The sequence below is a fragment of the Schistocerca nitens genome, chromosome 3, assembly GCF_023898315.1.
Source record: "Schistocerca nitens isolate TAMUIC-IGC-003100 chromosome 3, iqSchNite1.1, whole genome shotgun sequence".
NCBI classification, from domain to species: domain Eukaryota; kingdom Metazoa; phylum Arthropoda; class Insecta; order Orthoptera; family Acrididae; genus Schistocerca; species Schistocerca nitens.
Window position 1 is genome coordinate 593934201 of NC_064616.1, and position 20765 is coordinate 593954965.

Below are 20765 nucleotides of genomic sequence, written 5' to 3' on the forward strand. Positions count from 1 at the left end.
TTGCTGTTTAGGGCTATTTCAAATTCTGAATGGCCGCGTTCCAGCAAAAACATCAGCACTAGAACGTAAACACTAAATAGTTAATTTCGACGTTTGCTAGTACCTCCTTACTCCTGATGCGATTTCGCAGCAAAATCCTCGCAAAACAGTTCACGCATTTGAAACCATGTGGCTCTCGTCTTAATCTTACCATGGCACTCCTTGCGAGGTATGTCCGATATTTCAGGGTGTTTTTTCACATCTTCAATATATAATTCAACGTCCAAACCGGCAGGCTGAGGATAGCTGTTTCCAAAGTTGCGAACACGTGTGTATTGCCAAATTCTCACACTGTTGCTGCTTCGCAGTGGTCGGCGGGCACAGTCCGCAGCTTCGCTCCCATAGTGTGCGTCGCTCCATTGTTTCACATGTACTGTTAAAACGCACGGAGAAATGAACATGCGAATTCACGATGATAAATCGCTCGTGTGCATCCACCCTGTAGTACAGCGCGGTCGTGACCTGCGACCGCTGTGTTGTGACTGGGGGTAGACGTAGAACTGCGTCCGGAAAACAGCAGAGGCAATGATGCAAGGTCGCATCTAGTGTGCAGGGCTGCCACGAATGCAAAGAACTCGCTCCGCAACCTGATCCGTGGCTCATTCTACATAGAGAAATCAAGTGAAAGTGCCCACTCAATGGCCCAGATTTAACTCACGGAACTGTTCGCTGAATTTCTCCGCTTTTTGTGGAATAATTAACCCGAGGTTGTGTTTTGGCACAAATCTTTGTATAAGTGTTGGAGTATTCGGGAAGGTATAGGCAAGCAAAGCATGGAATCACAGAGTTCAGCAGAATACGGCATTGGATTTGTATTCGGGATGAAACGGATTTCCCAAATCAGTTAAGGCGGCTAGCTAGACGGTTTCTTCGAAAAGGCCACGGCCGATTTATTGAAAAAAAGTATTTAAAAATACGGAGACATGTCATTAGGCGAGATACTATCGTTCATCTTTGGCAGCTTCCGCCAAGCCATGCTAAGTTTAATCGCCGTCTCTCCCGCGCATCGCAGCTGAATGAACACCATCGGCAACGGTCACGCGCCTCCAATACTCTAAACCAGAGCTTTCCTAACTTTTCCTCATGGCGACACCCTTCTAATATGCATCCACCCTTTAGTGCAGCGCTGTCGTTCAAATGGAACGAATAATAACCAACAAAATGAGATAAAAACAGTGATACCCTTTCGCTAATATGAATAAAAGAGACTGTATTGTAAAAAATGATATTTTAAAGAAATATTCAGTTTTGTATTTCATTTCTAACAAGAGGAGGCCACGACGTTGGGCTCACGGATTTACTTCGCACTGTATACACCTTTAGTTGGCCATTAAAAGAACATAATGTGCAAGTAGTAAGGTGTACTACTCTGGCAATTCCGAGAAAATCGCAAGACAAGTTTTGCGCGTCTATTAAGTTTCAGCCACATTGCTTAACTGTTGCTTTGCATCTGATGTTTCATAAACTGACAAAGGTCTCTATCTAACAATAACTTTATTCATTTCTGATGACTTCTCAAATTAAATCACTTTGAAAGAAATAAAACACCTGTCACTAACGAAACAAAGAAACACACGGAAGAAAAAGTATACAATAGCCGCACGAGAAGTTTGTTAAGACATGGACCGACAGAGAGTGGCAATGCATAGCAGCAGAAGAGACAACTCTGCTGCCATGACTGGAAGTTCTATGAACAAAATGGTGAATTGAACATACCGATAACTCATTTAATACATTATCTATGGCTACACTGAACAAAGAGAAAGGTGTTTTGTATTGTCTTACAACAAGTTCCCCATTCTGAATCCACTAGTCTCGCGACAGTCTTGATATTACTACTCGACAACCAAGGGTGTCAGGCCGTTCAGTTTGCAAAAACTCTGTGCTCTATACTTTACTCATCATAAGTTTAACACGGAAGCAAACATTGTGCTATGTATACTTGTTTTGTAAATAAAACTGCCTTTTCCTGCTGCTAGTCACTTTATTTAACCCATACGCGCTTCGCCTTCTCCTGTTCTAAGGCATCGCCAGTGGGATCTATAACGATACAGTTTCGTCAGTTATAGATTATCAAACAGTTCACTTCACGATTTTTTGTAAAAAAAAGTAATTACTTACGATTTGCCGATCTGCTTTTCCTCACATCTGGTCTGGAGGTCGCACTACCACTTTATCAAAAATTGCTCTGAGCACTATGGGACTTAACTTCTATGGTCATCAGTCCCCTAGAACTTAGAACTACTTAAACCTAACTAACCTAAGGACCTCACACACATCCATGCCTGAGGCAGGATTCGAACCTGCGACTGCAGCGGTCGCGCGGTTCCAGACTGTAGCGCCTTTAACCGCTTGGCCACCCCGGCCGGCACCACTTTATCACTGCCATATAATCACATCTTTGTGTTCTCGCCTTCCACACATTGTTCACCATGTTTCTCACTCTTTTTTTGTGGTGGACTATAGTTCTTTTGTCACTCGATACAACTACTTCGTCGTACACTGCTTTTCACAGCGTAAATATTGCGACTCCATTACGTGTTTCATCTTCTTTGGTATGTTTATCTATTTGTTGCCAACCTAACGAAGTATACGTTCGAGACTAACTTCTATTTGCGATGTTTATACCGTGTGTGTGTGTTTGTGTTTGTGTGTGTGTGTGTGTGTGTGTGTATGAGTGTGTTTTTTTTTTTGGGGGGGGGGGGGGTGGCGCATGTACTAGCTGTTAGCGAGTGGCTGAAAACTTTAGTGGCTGCTCTTTTGACTTTTCGTGGAGGGGTTCATGGATGAGTGAGTGTAAAGATGATGGGTTCTGTTATTATTACATTGGATACTATTATTATATTAACACTTATGCCACTCGCTAACAGCTAGTACACCCGCCACCCCCCCCCCAAAAAATCGTCGGCTCTATCCCCCCCCCCCTCTTTCCCTCTTTCTCACTCATACACACGCACAGACGGTATAAACGTCATAAATAGATGTCAGTCTCGAACATATACTTCAAATGGCTCTGAGCACTATGCGACTTAACTTCTGAGGTCATCATTGCCGGCCGAAGTGGCCGTGCGGTTAAAGGCGCTACAGTCTGGAACCGCAAGACCGCTACGGTCGCAGGTTCGAATCCTGCCTCGGGCATGGATGTGTATGATGTCCTTAGGTTAGTTAGGTTTAACTAGTTCTAAGTACTAGGGGACTAATGACCTCAGCAGTTGAGTCCCATAGTGCTCAGAGCCATTTGAACCATTTTTTTCTGAGGTCATCAGTCGCCTAGAACTTAGAACTACTTAAACCTAATTAACTTAAGGACATAACACACATCCATGCCCGAGGCAAGATTCGAACCTGCGACCGTAGCGGTCGCTCGGTTCCAGACTGTAGCGCCTAGAACCGCACGGCCACTCCGGCCGGCACATATACTTCGCTAGGTTGGCATTGTGCTCTGCTTTTCGTGCTATTAATGCGCAGTATGAAAATGGCTGAGGCTGTTTTCTGTTCCGTAGTGAAACACGCGCTTGGAACACGGTTGAAAAGTACCGAGAAACAGGATGTTCTTAATGTTTTTCATAAATTTACGCAGATAATCGGCTTTCAAATTTTGTATATAATGCAATTGACAAACTAATCCACATTGAATGGATAGCGCAGTCGGGAGCGCAATGGAATGTTAACAAAATGCGGTTATTCGTGCGTTGGCGCACATCTCCATAGTATAATTCTTTTTTCTCGTTCAGTTTGAAATACCTACATCTCGTAATTATAAAATTCATCATTTTTTTATGAATAACGCACGTCTTCTAGTTTCTAATTAATTTGAAATGCCTACATCTCATAATTATGAAATTCATCTTTTTTTATGAATAATGCACGTCTTCTAGTTTCTAATTACATGTTTCACGTGAAATTCCTGTTTCCATTTCAAATACAAATCCTTAATTATCGATGTTTTATGAAAGACTGTTCATAAAGTTGTTTAAATTAAGGAAACATAATGTAATTTTTAAGGCAAAAATGAAAAACCAAATACTCTTTATTTGGACTATGTTCATTGTTTTATACCACAGAGGTACATAAGTATCGTAGAAACATGAAAAACAATTATTTTCACAGCGTCGAGCACATCATTCAAATGCTGCATTTTTGCATTTGCCACTGTACCATTACAATATGGACCCAACAGAATGATCTGGAGCCAAGCTGCGGGATTTGGCCCGAGAAATAACAAGACTGTTAAGCTGCCAGACGTACTGGAGCTAACGCACGCAGCTTTTTCACACGTCAATGCCGAGCGCTGGCGGGATATAGAACGGCTCGTCATAAAAGAAGAGAAAATGCTGCGCCTGGTTGGCTTCGTGGATTCTGTTGTTGATAGGCTCGTTATCAATGTAGCAGGTGACACTTCCAGAACTGAAATGCACTTCTCGGATTCGGATAAGGAAGGAGCTAAGAGATTACCAGACGACTGACTGTAAGTAGTACCTTCAGTGGCTTCAATATTTAACTATACGGTGAAATCCTTCAATACTCTCTTACGTTACACACAACTTATGCAGAAAAATTACCCTGCGGTTATGTCAGGCATTTTCTTCATTCTTGTTTATAATAACAATAGTACGTTAGCTAAAAACGATAACGTGTTGTCATTTTCGTCTAGTCGTCTAAGGAGCGTCTTGTGGGAGATTTGCAGTGTATTATTTCATTCTGCTTAAAAACTGAATGACATTCGAAGCTGTATTGTTCCTCTGATCGTCGCTTTTTACGTATGAACTGAAGCTGGCCGCGTCACTGCAGGCTGGCTGTAGAAGCTGACCGGCCAGTGATGTCTAAGTTAAATGCGCTGGTAAAGCTGTTGTCCCGTATTATCGCTCAGTCGATGTGTGCGTAAAGCACAACACAAAACGTACCCTTATTATCGTACTTGACAGTACTCGAGACAGCTTGGCTGCAGTCCCGCGTGAAACGGAAATCCAATGAGGTTCCAGCAGAATACATAGTGCGATGTTTACATCAGGTTTATTCTTATGCTGAACGGATTATAGTACGAGGCATAACACGACCTTCTCACAAATAAACAGCATTCAAATGCGATTTCTGAATGAGAAACACGCTACATACTCTTTCCTTTACACAGAAGTTAGGGAATATTACTCCCACCTAGTTTTTGAGGTTGCTCTGAAATTCTAATCATTTGCATATCTAAGCATCAGACACAGCGTGAGAGAGGGGGGAAGAAATATAGATCTAGCGAGAGTTCAAAAACTACAGAGTGAATTCATGGCCTGGGCATTCAGACGATAACGCACAGCCCGTAGACTACATGCATTCTTACCCTACATCAGGAGCAGTTCAGGATGAAACATGACAATCCCAGCACGGTTAATTTCTTAACTTGCCACTGGCCATAGCTCACGTATTTGCTGCGTGTAAACCACATTCGTGAGACCGATTGTGGAGAGAAATGGACGCCAGAGCACATACTTCTACATTGTGACCGTTGGTCGCGGAGAAGATGACTAGCACACTCACACCGCCGGCCGCGATGGTCTCGCGGTTAAGGCGCTCAGTCCGGAACCGCGCGACTGCTACGGTCGCAGGTTCGAATCCTGTCTCGGGCATGGATGTGTGTGATGTCCTTAGGTTAGTTAGGTTTAAGTAGTTCTAAGTTCTAGGGGACTGATGACCACAGATGTTAAGTCCCATAGTGCTCAGAGCCATTTGAACCATTTGAACACTCACACCGCGATATAACACAACCACTTAGAGACCAGACCTTGTGGATTATCTCAACGATTGTGCAGATAGAATATCTGAAGCACTGAATAAGAGTACTTGTAGTGACAAGAGCACAGGGGCCAACGAACACAGGCGACGAATGGCTCCACATGCAATACTAGCGAGACAGTCAACACTAGTAATGGCAGCAAATCGTACATCGGCAAAGACGAAAATGGAGCAAAGTACCATAAGAACAAACTGTAAAGTGCTAACATTGCGTAGATGGTACACTAGAACTGTTAGCTACTAATGCAGGTGAATCCTGTTTCCCGAGGCATGGAACAAAAAATGGCTCTGAGCACTATGGGACTTAACATCTATGGTCATCAGTCCCCTAGAACTTAGAACCACTTAAACCTAACTAACCTAAGGACAGCACACAACACCCAGTCATCTCGAGGCAGAGAAAATCCCTGACCCCGCCGGGAATCGAATCCGGGAACCCGGGCGTGGGAAGCGAGAACGCTACCGCACGACCACGAGATGCGGACAGGCATGGAACAATTATGATCATTTCGCACTACAACATACTCATAGATAGACAAGTGGTAAAGTTCTGAAGAATCAGAGTAGAAAAGCTATAAATAGAATCATACTTACTTTTGCTTTTTCGTGTCCGGAAACTACAATTTGTTTGCCCAGTATTGGGCAATGTCCAATGCTTCTTCTTTAGCCAGCCATAGATCGTCGAGGGTGCATCTGTGAGGGCAGGCAGGGGATGGTAGAAGATGTTCCATGTCCTGTCGAGTGCCGCAGTCGCATTTGTCGTCATTTTCGTCCAACAAACCCCATTTGATCAGATTAGATTTCACAGGAGCCTCCCCAGTTCTGATGCGGTTAAGCATTCTCCAGGCTTTCCAATCACCAGAAACGCCGCTTGGTGGGTCCTCTCTTACTGGAAAGTAGATGGGGGGGCTCATCTAAGGCGCAACTTAGGAAACGGCGTCTGGATTTGAGTCTGCTGGGGCCACACTCTAGGCCAAATATTGAGTGACGGGCATCAAAGGTTTGTTTTAGCTTCTCGGTATGTTCATGGGCTTTCCTACGTGAGTCAGGGTTTGTGAAACCTGCGGCCCTGTGAAGATTTTCTATGGGTGTTGGTTTCATGCAGCCTGTCACTATCCTGCATGTTTCATTCAAGCTAATATCTACCTTTTTTGCGTGGGCGGATCTGCACCATACCGGGCAGGCATATTCGGCAGTTGAGAAGCACAAAGCTTGGGCTGAAGTTCTGACCACGGTAGGTTTGGCACCCCATTTGCTATTGGACAGCTTTCTTATTAGGGAATTTCGTGCTTCTACTTTTTTCGTGTTTTTTCGCAATGATATTTGTATGTCAATGTTCTGTCCAGCACGACGCCAAGGTAGGTGGGAGTATCTGTGTGTTCTAGTAATGCCCCATCCCAGGTAACATTGAGCCTGTACTTTGCCTGCCTCGAGTTCAGATGGAATGCACTCACTTGAGTTTTGGAGGGATTGGGTTTTAGAGAATTCTTTTTGTGGTAGGTTAACATTGTAGAAAGGGCGGTTTCTAGTTTCTCCTCTATGGCTTCAAACCTGTTGCCTTGAACTGTTATTGCCAGGTCGTCTGCATATACAAAAGTTTTGGTTTTGTCTGGAGTTGGTTGGTCATTTGTATATATGTTGAATAGGATTGGCGCCAACACGCTCCCTTGGGCGAGCCCATTTTTCTGATTCCGCCATCGACTCTTTTTCCTCTCAAGCATTACGAAGAACTGTCTATTTTGGAGCAGGGATTCAATTATCTTGACTAGGTGGTATTCTTTCAGGGTCTCGTAGGTTTTATGCAGTAGTGTCCGGTGATCTACTGTATCATAGGCGGAACTTAGGTCGACTAGTGCCAGCCCGGTGATTAGTTTATTCTCAAACCCATCCTCGATATGTTCCGTCAATGCCAGAATTTGACTGGTACAGGACTTTCCAGGTCTAAAACCTGCTTGGTGTGGAATTAGCTTCGAGTTAACGATCTTCTCTATTCTGTTGAGGATCAATCTTTCATAGAGCTTAAACAGGTGGCAGAGAAGGGTTATGGGTCTATAGCTCTTCGAAGACTCTGGGTCCTTCCCGGGTTTAAGGAGAGCCACTACTTTTGACTTCCTCCACAGTTTTGGATTTGAAAGGTTTCACGGCACACGTTAAAAAGTCCAAGTATCCAGTCCCTGGCGCCAAGGCCGAAGTTTTTAATCTGTTCCACGCAAATATCATAATTAAATGTGACTGATGACTGTCATCACAGTGTCACGAAAATAAGTGTACATTAGACAATAGGTTTAGATTGTAAGACAGAGGTAAAAGTAGAGGGCAATACACGATACCCTGTAGAGTAGCTGGAAAAAGTAAAATCGTACCTAAATATGGACCAAACCAGCTACGGGCGAGAGGCTCAAACTACTGCTAAGGTCTTCGCTCTCGGATGCTGATTTCGTGTGGTCACTGCCCAGGAGCGAGAAGCTCAATGATTTTGTGAGGGACTCCCTCCTGGGCAACATCGGTGGTGGCATTCTATAAATCTAAACTCTTACGTCTCTTTCTATTTTTGTATCTTCTTAATACATAAATTGTTAATTTTAAGCGTTTACGTTTCCTAATTAGTTTGAAGTTCCCAAATATATAAATCTGCGACTTTATTTTAACGCTAAGAAACTAAAACAGCTTCATTTTATGTACATGTTCAATTTAATATTGTGAAAATGCGACCTGCGCTAATTACTGGGAGGCAAGTAAAATTTAAATGGCAGCGAATAAAATGATATAAAATAATATCCAAGCACGCAGTACACTTCACGCCAATTTGACGTGTTTTGCATGTCGCCCCGGTGGCGTTACAGTTTTACTGGGAAGCAGTGTACGTCTCCCATTCTCTCTCCCGACGGCTGATTTCCCGTATTCGAGAAATCTTTGGTAGTCGCGATGTTGGCACAGCTGGAGGGAGATGCGGACAGGCATGCGCTAAGGTTAAATACACAGTGTTTCAGCGCCGGGCTGGGCTGACGCCTAGCAAGTTGCACCGGATGACAGGATATTTGTTTCTCTGTCGTTTTCCGGCAACTCATTACTTTCGAGACGCCCAACTATCCTTTCACCTCGCAGCTTTGCTGTGCGTTCACTGTTCTGGCTCACTTGATGGTGCGCGTTACTAATCAAATCGTAGTTATCATCCTTGGTATAGAGACTATATCGTGAAACTTGTTAAGAAACCGAGTCTTCTGCACAACAGGTAAGAAGCAAAGCATAGATTTGCAGATACGATCATGCTAACTGAAATGCGCTCGGTTACAAGAAGGGCAATGCGCGAAGTCCTAAGCAACTAATGTAATATTTCATATGGATTTCACTAGTCACCTCAAGTGTTTCAGAGTGATCTGTTTATTTCCATGTATGATCATTTTGGTATGAATTTTAATTTGAACAGAAAATATCAAACTAATGAACCTCCCTCTACCAAACTGTGCTGTGGGGGCTGTAAAAGGGAACAAATAAAATAATTTTTTCACAGTATCTCATATACTTTTTTCTTAAAATAATTCTTAAAAATGTGCAGCCACTGCAGCTTAGACTGTTTAGTGTGGGTAGTAATGGGGCTACTCCTTTTCCTCTTCAGTTAGCTTAATCACTGAACTACAATGACTGCGCATCTTTATGCATATTAACCACAGCTTCTCAGTATACTTATTCCTTAATGAAGTTTGTTGTAAATAATACATCTCTTTTTCCAAATAACTGCTTAGTACACAGTATCAATACTAGGAATAAGAACAATATACATAAAGATTAAAATCACTTACTCTTGCCCAGAAAGGAGTCCAGTATTCAGCAACGCATATTTTCAATAAGTTACCAGCAACCATTAAGAGTTTAGTTTCAGATAAGGCACAATTAAAACATAATTTAAAAGAATTTTTGGTGGCCAACTCCTTCTATTCCATCCATGAGTTTCTCAACAAGTGCAGTAGACCATTTTAATGAAAATTTATCATATTTTAATTATTGACAATACTTGGTTGTAACAGCCAAGTAACTACCTACTGTGTGAATGATGGATGTATGGAAAGCAGATGTGAGTCTTAAGTCTGTAAATAGTGGAAGTTTAATTTTAAATCTTGTACATAATCTGACTGTTCTTAACCGAGGATCACTGAAATGAATAATTTACTTTAATTTTTGACAATACTTGGTTGTAATAGCCAAGAAACTATCAAATGTCTGAATGATGGGTTTAATGAAAGCAGATGTAAGTATTAAAGCTGTAAATATTAGAAGTTTAAATTTAATTCATGTACATAATTTTACTGTTTATTGACTGAGGATCATTAAAATTAATGAAACTCAAGTTTTTCTAATTACATTTTTGTAGTGTGTTTATCTGACATGTTCCACACCCAGGAGGAGTCCCTCTTTTATGGGTCTATGTAGAGAATAATTAATCTAATCTAATCTAATTATAAGCTCTTAAATCACACAGGATGGGGTGGGAAAAAATAAAGAAGTTTTGTAAGAAATATTATTTATTCTATATATAGTTTCACACATTGTTATTGACAATCATCAAAAAATGTACTCATTCTCTTTTTTTTCTACAGTATCCCCACTGTAGTATTTTTCAAATAACTTTTTCTTGTTTGGTTTGAATTCACCCTGTATTGCATCCATATTTGTTGGAACAGTAATGTGTCGACGTATTCTGTCCATAAATTCCTCTTGTTAGAATTTAATACTTATGAATGTGATAGTTACTGACTTTGGTACTGCGTGGACACATGAATTTATACGTTGTTCTAACTCTCTCACATGTACACTATTCTCGCACATGTAGCTTACGAAGTCGTTGAATACTGATTTGACATACAGTTGCCAACGACTCAGCCCGTTTGTTGCAATCCATAATGCATCACATACGTAGATCGCGCAAGTTCATAACACTGGACTGATGTAAATAAACGGAAGAGTCTCCAGATATTAGCTTGAATGCTGTATCCCTATACATCTTGATGACGGACACCTTAATGCCAAAGAAGCAGATGCCTCGAGGAGGACTACATGGGTCGTGCTCCATTGTCATCTGATCATCGATGTACTCCCTCTTACCACATGGTCTATACCAATAAATCCCTGTAAGCCAAACTATAGCAACATGTATAACATTCTCAATTTCTATTATCATCACCCAAACCATGTAGATGCAGACTGACGAGTTGATGGTGGCGGTGGTTGTGGCGGTGTTGGTGGTGCTACTGCAGCGAACAGTTATGTTCCTGCTCCGAAATATCAGGTGTTCATTTCTGCTCAATGAGCAGCAACAGTGCAGACAATAGAAACTCGTATTTGGGAAACAACTGAGTCTCCTGATTCGATATTTTGGGCAGAGTTGGTTTCTGCTCCAACACAATCAAAGGGTCAATTTTCCGAAACCCCTTAATTGTCTGCAACTGAGAGGATGTAGTTTAAAATTTTGCTCTGTAATCGTACAAAAGCGTGGCGTCCCGAGACGTCACCCTCAAGCTTGGCGACGTTCCAAACAGGAAGATGTAGATACACGTGAAAAAAGATCAGAACTCAGAAGTTCATGCGAGGTGTAAAGGTGGTTAACGATGTCACACTGACGCCAAATTTCTCCATAATTCGGCCCAACGCTACCCTGGACATGTCACATGATGAGAAGATCGTGCCGGCCGCTGAGGCTGAGCGGTCCTAGGCGCTTCAGTCCGGAACCGCGCTGCTGCTACCGTCGCAGTTTCGAATCCTGCCTCGGGCATGGATGTGTGTGATGTCCTTAGGTTAGTTGAGTTTAAGTAGTTCTAAGTCTAGCGGGCTGATGACCTCAGATGTTAAGTCCCATAGTGCTTAGAGCCACTTGAAGCCATTTTTGAGAAGATCGTCATACCACCTCTTACTCACAAATCAACCCCCTCCCTCCCCCTCACTCTCTCTTTTGACGCCTCTGCGTTGGAGGTCAGAACTGAAATGCCCAGCGTTGAAATCACACGGTTTTGTTATTGGTGGACGAGGAAAACATTTCACACACACACTACGGCTCAGTATACGAAAAGGCTTCAGGGCGTGGTATAAAGGGTGTCCGTGGAAACACCCTTTCCCTTGGGGCGTTGATTCCCACATATTTTGAATTCGAAGACGACAGTCTGCAGTGCGATGTGCAACAGAACGTTCTTACAACGTTTGGGAGTACTGACACCCCCCAAACAATTCGATCTTTCTATAAGGACATCGTGGGCCTGCAACCCCAACGAACGTGATTGCGCTCCTTTAGAATGTAGCGGGACCGAAACTTTTGCTCTGGTATGCAGGGATCGTTCAAAACCATTCAACAAAGTCTGAACGTGATCCCAAGCAGCAAATGGTGTTCATGCTTTTTTCATCCCTCCTGTTTCGCGTCCTCCTGTGGCGTGATTAGAGGAAGGGTGGGGGGGGGCGGAGGGGGTCGTGAATAAAATGTGAAAGGGTCGCTGTAAGACCCCCCAGTCCCGCAGCACCCTCGGTGCCACCTGCACGCCTCTGTTGTGCACTTTCAAAATGTAACTGTATACAGTCACTGATTACTTGATTCCAGCGTAACAGACAGCCATTTGGACACCCCTGAGCTGAGTAGCACTATATCGATGAACTAGCATCTGCTGGCCACATGAGAAATCGAAGAGGTCTTGAAAGAGATGGCTGCCATGACGGCGCCTAGTAATCTGTGACTGGATCTCTCTGTACAAGTACATTTTTAAAGTATTCAATAAAATTTTGTGGGTGGCACTGAGGGTGTTGTCAACCTGGTGTGTGTGTGTGTGGATGGGGGTAGGGGGGGGGGGGTGGAAAGGCTTAGGCGGACCCTGCTGTTTTACTCACCCATGTGTCAATGATGCACACACACCCCCCCCCCCCCTCCTGTGAGCATGCCACAGGAGTGGCGCAAATAGGTGGACAGAGAAAGCATAAACACCGTTTACCACTTCCGGTCACGTTCATATTTCTTCAGATGGTTTTTAGCTGTCCCAAGTGGATTCACTCTCTGTACCAGAGGAAAAATAACAGTCGCAATACACTCCAAAGGGGTACTATCGCGTTCAGTGGTGTTTCAGATCGACGATGTCCTTAGAGAAGGGTTGAACCGACTGGGGAGTGTTGGGTTGTTTTGGAGGAGAAGACCAAACAGCGAGGTCATCGGTCTCATCGGATTATGAAAGGACGGGGAAGGAAGTCGGCCGTGCCCTTTCGGAGGAACCATCCCGGCATTTGCCTGGGGCGATTTAGGGAAATCACGGAAAACTTAAATCAGGATGGTCGGACACGGGATTGAACCGTCGTCCTCCCGAATGCGAGACTGGGGAGTGTCAGCAGTGTCAAAGGTTATGGGGAAAGTCGTCCTGTTGCGCATCACAGTGCGAAAAGTCATTTTCGACAGCTAAATGTATTGGTATTCGCGCCCTAAGGAAGGGGTGTTTCGATTGCTGCACTTTATGCCACCTCTCTGAGGCCTTTTCGTGTCGATCCTGAGTGGCAGTGTGTCTGAATTGTTTTCCTCAGCCACCCATAAGAAAACAGCGTGATTTCTACGCTGGGCAGCGCGGTACTGACCTCCATCACAGAGGTGTCAAAAGCAGAGGTGAAATGTGAGTAAGAGGGGGTATGAATACCTTCCCATCATATGAGACGTCCACAGCGACGCTGGTCAGAACTGCGGAGAAATTTGGAGCCAATGTGACGTCATTAATCCACCTTACTCATCATATGAACTTCTGAGATGTAGCCTTCTTTTCGCATGTGTCGATACACAGCTGTCTGAAGTGTCGCCGAGCCTTGGAGTGACGTCGCAGGGCTTTTGCACCATTATAGAGGAAGGTTGTTGGAACCTTCTTTGAGCCAAATTTCAAACTTCTGTGTCACAGTGGGAGGCAATTACGTAGTTTCGAAAAAGTGACCATTTAATTATGTTGTGGAGTGTTTGCGAAAAAGTACAGTGAATAATAATGAGCAATGAGGAATGGGTTACTTCTTACATTCAACTGAACGAGTCAATTTTCTTCTTTTAACCTGCCTGGATGTGGCAGATCCCTGCTGCTGACATAACATGACGATGATCCTTTTACTACAGTGAACAGAACCAGTCTGGCAACCATGCATGCTCCAACTTCAATTTCTGAATTTCCGACTAGTAGTGGAGAAAAGGCACACATTTCTAGGTAATAAATCATAGAAGCAGCATGAAGTATTAATTCATAAAGAAGATGTGACACGACCTCAGTTATAATAACTATGTAATAAATTGAGAGGGGGAATTGCTTCAAGTGATATACACTAATTGAGGATAAATATGGTAACCATGCTGGCTGCACAAGCTTTTTAGACCAATAGGAACACACACTTTTGAATTTGCAGCCATTTTATCTCACCCAATTGGCCTAGAGCAGGGGAGGGGGAGAGGGGCAGGGAGAAGGGTGGGAAAAGGTGACCTTGACCTTGACCTTGAGGAAATCGACTAGCAATGTAGACTGCACCAGTTCTGTCACAGTCCCGCTACTTATACTTAGATATTTAATTGATGTGACTGTATCAAGCAGCACACCACAAATACTGTATTTGATCGTTATAGGATAGTTTATTTTGCTGATATTCAGTAACTAACATTTTCCTACATTTTGAGCAAATGGCCATTCATCACACCAAATAGAAATTCTGTCAAACTCATCCTGCGTCCTCCTGCAGTCTCTCAGTGACATCACTTTCCCATGAACTGCAGTGTCATCAGCAAACATTAACACATTGCTGCTCACCCAATCAAAAAGTGGCATCAGCTAGATATGGAATACATAAAGAATCTTGTGGCTTCTCTTCGTCGCCGCACTGAGGCCATTATCAAGGCTCGATGCAGTGTTACATGGTATTAGCGCCGTTTCTCCAGCGGCGACTCATTTTTTGTCTGGTTTTCTGGCTCATTCCAGCATCAAGAGTCTTTGGTTTTGGATATCACATTGAACAGGAAAAAATATTTGCAGATTTTTATCTACTACATGAACTATAATTTAAAACATTCCTAGAAAATCTGCCAATAAGACAAGCATAGTTCGTGGAGACTGAAAGAGTATGCGGTCAATAAAATACATGTCAACTCGCGAAATGGGCAAAGGTTCGTCACATCATATGATTAACGAAGGATTAAAAAAAAAAGAGGATTTGTGCTGTAATGTGGGCAATGATATCAAAAATTCGAAACATTCGAACTATTCCTTCAGGTATTTTGAAGTTCTAGTTTTATAGAATGCACTGAATAATCGAAAGTTCTCGTATGTAACCTGGTATATTTAGTTCTATGTACTGATTTTGTCAATTTGCATTCCCGCTATCTTCTGAAGTGTTCAAAGTTAACTACATCCGACTGTACACCAGCGATTCTAGCATTTACATACATTATTCCTCACATAATATCTACATTGTCTGTCTAGTGCGGTACAAAAACACACGAAAATTAAATCATTTTCTGTTTTCTTTTTCTAGGAAAACCATCTTGAGGTGAACCAGTGAATATTCCAAAGTGGGTAAGTAGATGCAGGCATTTGATGATGAGGTCGAAATCCAAATTACTCCAACATTAAAGAGTATTGTTAGTACATTCATTCAGTAAGATATTAACATTCGCGTGGTGATCCACTAATTATCTTCCTTTCTCTCTTCGGCGCTGTATCCAACAAAACAGACAGAGTTCTGGGAGGACGAGGTATTAGACCTATTTTCGGACCTCCTAAGAAGATAAAGGAGATGTGAAGGGCAGTCCCAGTCTCAGGATCCCTGGGAGTTATAACATCCCTTGTGAATGAGGAAGCAATTACAGTCCATCCGTGCCGTTCCCAACCGCTGTGTAAACAAAACGATCATTCGTTACATTACAGTAGTAGTATTCCAAGGAGTCCACTGAGAATGGTGTCTTGGACGTGGAAAGAAGCCAAAGATGCATATTTAAGTTTACAGTGAAATGACATTAATGTATTACAGTGTTAATCATAATTATAAATTAACTTAAAACATTAAATTTAAGAGTTACTGTGAACAAATTCTGCAGTGGAGTAGAAACAGTTATATAACATGAAGTTCTTCAGTTCAGTCTTAAACTCCGCCACATTATCTACATGATATTTAATGTGCTATGTTAGGTTGTTGAATACATGTGTATCCAGGCACGTGACTCCTTTCTGTACTACTGTTAACTCCAAGATTTTTTAGAAGTTGTTTTTGGCCCAAATGTTACATTCATGACTTTAAGTGTTTTTCGTGAAAAGAGAAATATTAGTAATGACAAAGAACATCAATGAATATGTGTATTGTGAAGCTATAGTCAAAATACTCAGTTTTTTAAAGAGGTCTCTGCAGAATGTTCTAGAAGTATCACCAGATTTTTTTAACCCGCTTCTGCATTCTGAAAATACTACCCCTGTAACTCGTATTTCCTAAGGAAAATGATTCCCTATTAGTGAATTCATTTTAAAACCGCCTATAGCAGTAACCATTCGTACTGGAAACGTAGTAAGCCAAGGCTCTTCGTAAATTCTAGGAAACAGATTTTCCAACAGAATTTGTGATGTATCTGTAATCCCAAAAACTTAAAACTTTCTACTTCTTGTATTTCATTGTTTGAGAAGTTCTGAACTGTCAAAATTCAGTGATAATCCATTTACCTCGAACGCTCTGTTAACGTTTTCAAATAGCTGCGTTTTCAGTAAGGGAATTGATAGTTTATTTTATTCCTATATTTGTAAGGAAATAATATTCCAGGGGCGCTGCAGTAGACTCACTAGCCACGAATAGTCGACTGAGACAAGAAAGTCCTTGTGTAAACGGGACTTTACAGGCATGGAAATTCACACTACAAGGAAGACTGCATGCAAGTGACTTTGAGATTGATCTCTACACGGAGGTACCAAACGAGAATCTTTTGCTTTCTCTCATGTCACATTCGCGTATGGAGCTTCTGGAAACCGGTCGCACACATACTTCCGCACGTTCCCTGATTTCTCTCCCGGGGTCGATCCAAAGTACACTGCATAAGGAGAGGCGTGTTTCAGGGCAGGTCAGTCCCAAGACCCCCATCTGATGCTCATGAAAGCTTCGATTTCTTTGAGTGCGTATGTGTTTTAGAGGTAAATAGACTGATGTGTTCATTTAGCCTCCACCTAGAAGTTGACAGTTTTTAACAAGTCAAATTCCATGCACAGTATCTTATATGGTGCACTGTTGAAGAGTTGCTCCAAAAGTTGGATCATTGTGGAATACGGGGAGTAGCTCACAACTGGTTCACCTCTTACGTTAATAACAGGCAGCAAAAGGTTATTCTCCACAGTATTGAAAATGGTTATGATGTGGGGTCCGAGTGGGGCACGGTTATATACCAGGTGCCCCAGGGATCAGTGCTGGGGCCGCTCCTGTTCCTTATTTAAACAAATGATGTGCCCTCTAGTATCACACGTGAAATCTAAAATATTTGTTTGCTGATGACACTAGCTTGGCAGTAAAGTACGTTGTGTGCAACGTTGGCACTGTTTCAAATAATGCATTTCAAGGCATAAGTTCATGGCTTGTAGAAAATGAACTAACGCTAAATCACAGTAAGACTCAGTTTTTAGTTTCTAACCCACAATTCAACAAAACCTGGCGTTTTAATTTCACAGAATGGGCATATGATTAGTGAAATTGGACAGTTAAAATTTCTAGGTGTTCAGATAGAGAGTAAACTGCCGTGGAAAGTCTCTGTTCAGGATCTTGTTCAAAGACTTAATGCTGCCATTTTTACTATCAGAACGATATCTGAAGTAAGTGATAGTTTGATACGAAAATTAGTCTACTTTGCTTATTTTCACTCGCTTATGACCTATGGTGTTATATTTTGGGATAACTCATCCCATTCTTATAGGGTATTTTTGACTCGAGCTCGAGCAATAAGTGGTGTAAGTTCCCGAACTTCTTGTCGACCCCTGTTCATTAGTTTGGTATCTGACGTTGTCCTCTCAACATATATATTTCTTACTGTTGTTTCTTGTTAACAGTATCAGCTCATTCCCGAGAATTAGCGGCTTTCACTCACTTAATACTAGGCAGAAATCCAGTCTGCATTTGGATCGCATTGCCTTGACTCTTGTGCAGAAAGGTGTGCACTACACTGCTGCATCCATTTTCGATAAGTTACCGTAAGAATACAAAAATCTTAGCAGTAATCCACGCGCTTTCAAATCCAATCTAAAGAGTTTCCACATGAGTCACTCTTTCTATTCTGTCGAGGAGTTCCTTCAAAAATTAAGCTGATTTCTTTGTTATATTGTTGAATGCGTTTACATAAACTTATGTTTTGTCATTTTTTGATTCATAAACATTTTATTTTATCTGTTATTACTTTTTTGTTATAATTTCATGTACTGACAGGTTGCATGAGCTTGGAGATTTGCTCCTTAATTTGGACCTACGGAATTAGGCGTGTAAACTAAAAAAATAAAATAAAGTAGTAGTGATTCATCACCGATCCAGAGTTTATTATTGAAAGTATGACCATATGAAGAATGAAACGGAATTTGTGACTGGATTGGGGATTTCTTCATAGTCAGGACACAGCATGTTACCTTGGATCGAGAGAAGTAGAAGTAATTTCAGGGATGCCACAAGGACGTGTAATGTGACATTTCTGTTCGTATTGTATAATAATGCCCCGGTAGACATTTCACAGATGATGCAATTACGTTTAATGAAGTACTGTCTGAAAAAAAGCCAGATAAATTTCTGGGCAGATCATGATAAGATCTCAAAGTGGTGAAAAGATTGGTAATTTGCTTTCTTCTTCAGTCTCTACATATCCACTCCCTGAAAAAGACCGCTTTCAGAGATTTCCGTATCCATCTTCGCTGGGCGGTCTGTATTTAGTATTTTCCCGCATGTCATCGAATGTCGATCTCTCCATCGCACCAAAGGACGTCCGATTCTTCTATCTGAGTGTCTTGGACGCCACTGCATCAGTATTTTGGTCCATTTGAAGTTGGTCCTGACTACATGTGTGCCCAACACCATTTTAGTATCGATAAACGCTCGCTCTTCGTTCTTGATTCTGTCTCTCAGACTCATTCCAAGTATTGCTCTCTCTGTTACTCTCTAACAGAGGCAATTTGCGCTGTTTGTTGTAAGAGTCATTGTCTCAAGCCCGTATATTGTTACTGCCAGGATGAGTGTGTCATAAACCTTCTCTAAATTTATAGGGATAAGCGGTTTGCTGAGACTGCAATCAAGTTTCCCGATTGACAGCCAGGTGAGGCCAATTCGCCAGGTGATCCATGTACAGAAACATAAATTTGGCACTTCACCAAAGGGCAGAAAAGTAGTTAGTATCTTATGACTACAACATCCATGAGTCACACATAGAATCAATCAACTCATACGTCGTTGTAAAAATTTGTGGGGATATGGAACAGAACTATCATATAGGGTCAATCGTAGGTAAAACAGGTCGCAAACGTCCGTTCGTTGGTGGTATAACAGGGAAATAGAGTCAGTTTGCAAATGAGACTGCTCACAAAACACTCGCACGCCTCACCTTACATTGGTCTGGTGTGTAAAACCCATTTCATATAGGATTAATAGGTGATATTGACCGTGTAGAAAGAAATGTAGCGCAAACGGCACAGGTTTGTCTGAATCAAGGGAGAGCGTCAAGGAAATGTTTAAAAGCAGAAATTAGCAGGCGCTTGAAACTAGACGTCATTTGTTCCGCGAAAGCTTCCCTACGAAATTTCAAGGACCAGTATCACGAGAAGAATTACGACGAAGTGCTGTAAAGTAATGACTCCGAATATTTTGCGTAAAAACTCTTAAAACTATTTCAATAAAACAAACGTTATTACCATTCTACAACTTTATTCTTCATGTACACATATTTTCAGCCCTCTGGCGCTAAAGGGCTCCCAATTGCAGCGTGTAACATGGCGATGTGTAACGTAACTATGTCGGTGCGTGAGAAACAGCGTGCTGTAATCGAGTTTCCAATTCGAAGAATTCATCCACACATGGAGCACCCTTTCCTTCAGTATGACGATGCCAGACTACACACTAGCGCTGCGACATCAGCAACAATCTGACACTTCGTGTTCAGTGTCTTTGATCGTCCTCCAATCAGTCCCGACTTGGCCCTATCCGATTTTCGTCTGTTTCCAAAACTTGAACACCTTCGCGGACTTCACTTTGATAGTGATGAAGCGGTGCAAGCATAGGAGAGGTTGTGGCCCCGTCAACGAAGTTTGAGGATACTGGTCTCTCGCTGGGACAAATGTGTTCGTTGTTGGGTCCTAAAACCTCTAGAAGTGTGTAACATGAATTGTGGAACACCCTGTATACAGGTTGTTTCCGTAAGCCCGTGCAAAAGTGTAACAGGACGTAGAGAATGCTCCACTGAACAATTTGAGGTAGTGAGCCTGGGGTCGGAGAAGCCATATTAAGGAGATAATAGGCATAAAATCACATTACTGCGTACTTTTTTATTTACATTGGTTACAGTTAACTGCAAATACAATCACTGACTCAGCGAAGGTATCATTTGTACTGTGTCTTACAAAATGTACTGAAACTGACAGCTAAACCTCAACGCAAGCATGACACCGGCGAACAAGATTCTGACGCACCCTGACAAATATCCCTGGTGCGTTTCGAATCACGTCACAGTCAGCTACAATTCTGGCAGTAATTCTATCTCTGTATCCACTGGGGTCTCATACAAAAGTCACTTTAGATATCCCCATATGAAATAACCAAGGGGATTCAGGTCAGGTGACCTCTCAGGTCATGAAATAGACCCTCCCCATCCAATCCAGTGACCAGTAAATAGAGTGCTGAAAAGATTGCGGACATCCACACTGATGTGAGGCGGTGCACCGTCGTGTTCAATCCACATCCTCTGACGAACAGCC

The 20765-nt window shown here is 42.3% G+C and overlaps 1 protein-coding gene across 3 annotated transcripts in view; it reads left to right on the plus strand.

Moving 5' to 3' along the window:
* LOC126248510 (elongation of very long chain fatty acids protein AAEL008004) overlaps window positions 1–20765 on the plus strand; it is a 351103-nt gene that overhangs the window by 176657 nt on the left and 153681 nt on the right. For all 3 annotated transcript variants that reach the window (XM_049949556.1, XM_049949559.1, XM_049949557.1), the window contains exon 3: window positions 15331–15371. The gene's annotated coding sequence lies outside the window, so the exon portion shown is untranslated. The remainder of the gene's footprint in view (window positions 1–15330; window positions 15372–20765) is intronic.